This window comes from Saccopteryx bilineata, chromosome 3 (assembly GCF_036850765.1).
Source record: "Saccopteryx bilineata isolate mSacBil1 chromosome 3, mSacBil1_pri_phased_curated, whole genome shotgun sequence".
NCBI classification, from domain to species: Eukaryota; Metazoa; Chordata; class Mammalia; order Chiroptera; family Emballonuridae; genus Saccopteryx; species Saccopteryx bilineata.
Window position 1 is genome coordinate 216,663,682 of NC_089492.1, and position 2,790 is coordinate 216,666,471.

Genomic DNA, 2,790 nt, shown 5'->3' on the forward strand with positions numbered 1-2,790 from the left:
ACTGTTGGAATAAAAGTTTGCAAATAAGCAAGGGGAAAGGTTAGAATGTTTTATGTGGTAATAAATTAGAGTTGGGAATATCAGTATTAACATATATTTAGCTTGGAAATATATATAGACAGGTGTATATTCATGAATTAGGGTACACACACACACACACACACACACACCATAGCTCTGTCAGATGAGAGAGTCTGGAAGCATAGAAGCAGCAATGGATTGTTAATAGTGAGCTCACCTAGTGCCCAGATCTTGGCTTCTAATCTTATTCTCAATAAAAGAAGTCAGTGCTGACATTGGCAGCACATATACTGAAAATGAAATGACACCAAGATGATTAATATAACTCCTGTGCAAAGATTACATGCAAATATGTGAAACATTTTATATTTTAATTTAACATAAATAAAAAATAAAAGATACCAGACCGTCTTAGAGAAAGGGCTTATTCTAGGACTGGGGCAGAAAATAAAGAGGAATTGCCTGTAGCATTTTGTGGTGCCTGAAAATAAAAAAGTGCTAATACACACACACACACACACAAACACACACACACACACACTATGAGGACATGAGAGCCAATTAAATAAGTTCCCAATGATCAAAACTGAAAAAATATAACCATAGAGAAAGTTGTGCTAGATTATAACTCAAAGCATAAAATAAATATCCACGAGTTCTGTTTTGACTAAATATGTGAGCTCCCAAGATTCATATGTTGAAGTCCTACCCTGATCTGATGGTATTTAGAGATGGGACATTGGTAGGTTATTAGTGTTAAATGAGGTCATAAGAGTGGAGTCCTAGTCAGATAGAATTCATAAGAAGAGACAGCAGAGAGCTCTGTCTCTCTCCCTGTGTGCACACAAAGAAGAGGTCATAATGAAATAAGCCTTTCCAGCATTTTGAACAGATATATATTGATTTTAATAAAGTTTAAAATTAAATAAATGGAAAAATAAACAAATCTCCCATTAAAAATAATAAGTAATTTAAATAAATATTCCCCCTTGAGGATATAGAACATAATTCTCCATTCCTTAACAGTAGATTTCACATATTGGCTTTCTTATAAAGTATGGGGTAGGGGAATACTGTTCCTTTACATGAAAAGCCTGGCAGATGCTACCTCAGCCAGGTGTGTAAGACTAACATCAAAAGTTTAGTCCTAGTGTCAGTATGTATCCTTGATGTCAAGTGATGAGAATGATGCTTTATATTTGTGGCCTTTCCCAAAAATGACCCACAAAATACCTTCTCAAAATAGTATTCCTCAAAACTGTCAATGTCTTTAAAAATAAAGTCTGAGAAACTGTCTCAAACAAAAGAGCCTGAGGAAACACAAGCAAATGTATTTTTTTTTTGAGAGAGAGAAAGAGAAAGAGAGAGAGAGAGAGAGAGAGAGAGAAGCAGGAAGAAAGAGACAGGAACATTGAGCTGCTCCTGTATGTGCTCTGACCGGGAATCAAACCAGCAACTTCCACACGACACTCCGGGATGATGCTCCAACCAAGCAAGTTATCCAGCCAAGGCATAATTTTTCTTTTCTCTTTTCTTTTCTATTTTTTTTTGAGACAGAGAAAGGAAAGAAGAGGAGAGGGGAGGGGAACCTTCTCTTTTGTTCCACTCAGTCGTGCATATATTGGTTGCTTCCCTTGTGTGCCCTAACCAGGGATTGAACCCAGTGGTGGGATTCAAATAATTTAACAACTGGTTCTCTGCCCTAATGACCATTTTAAGTATAAAAAAAGATATACTGAAATGTAGTTTATTATTTCATGCATTTAATACTTAAACAAGAACAATAAAAGAGGTACACAAAACTAGATTATAAGAGTTTTAAAATATTAATGGAAAATATTAAATAATAACTGCCAAAAAAACAATAAAACTGTTACTTAATATTTCTGTATTGCTTCTTGATTGGCATCCTCACTTGCAATTTTTTTCACCTGCTGATGGAATGAACATTACTACGGGTGCTTAGAATATGCTGTTGTGCCGATGAACATTAATTTTAAAAAATAATGAGAAATGTAAATTTGTGATTTCCACTCTAGACAGCTGCTCAGGCGCCCATCTTAGAGAGGACCCTGATTACAAGTGCCATTTTAACAGCTGGTTTGCTGAACTCAACAACAACAAAAAAGGTATCGGTTGCCAAACCAGTGTGAAGCGGCTGAATCCCACCACTGATCAAACCCACAACACACTTGTTGTTTTGGGACAATGCTCTTAATTGACTGAGCAAACTGGCCAGGACCTACAATTAAATGTAGTTTAATATCCTAGTGGAATCCATTAGAAGAAAACTATGGAAACCTAAATAAAATATGGTCTTTAGTTAATACTACTGTGTTAATATTGGTTCACTAATTGTGACAAACTATGCTAATATAAAATATTAATGTAAATCTAAAAGTACTTTAAATTTAAAAGTTTATTTGAAAAAATAATTTAGTATTGTGGTAGAGTGAATTGGCCAGTTAATTAACAGAGATAAATGGTATACTATTTTTTACTTTCCCCAGTAAAAGGAAACATTAGGATATTTTAATAACAGAGGCCAATTAAAACGCAACCTCATGACAAAGACATTGGGGACTGTTGATAAAACTCAAAAGTGATTAATGTGGCCCTCAATAAACCCTCCAATTAGATAAAAGATCTTAGGGAGGAGAGACAGAGTGAGACATCCCCTTGGAATCTTGCCAAGATGAAAATATTGCCAGGTAAATCTAGCAAGAAATGCATCTTGAGAGTGATCGTGAGGAGAAGGGAAGGTTTTGT

The 2,790-nt window shown here is 35.1% G+C and overlaps 1 non-coding gene across 1 annotated transcript; it reads left to right on the top strand.

Moving 5' to 3' along the window:
- The first annotated feature begins 287 nt into the window (after window positions 1–287).
- Window positions 288–394, top strand: LOC136332749 (U6 spliceosomal RNA). The gene has a single exon (XR_010730901.1). It is a non-coding gene; the product is annotated as a U6 spliceosomal RNA (small nuclear RNA).
- Window positions 395–2,790: the final 2,396 nt, after the last annotated feature.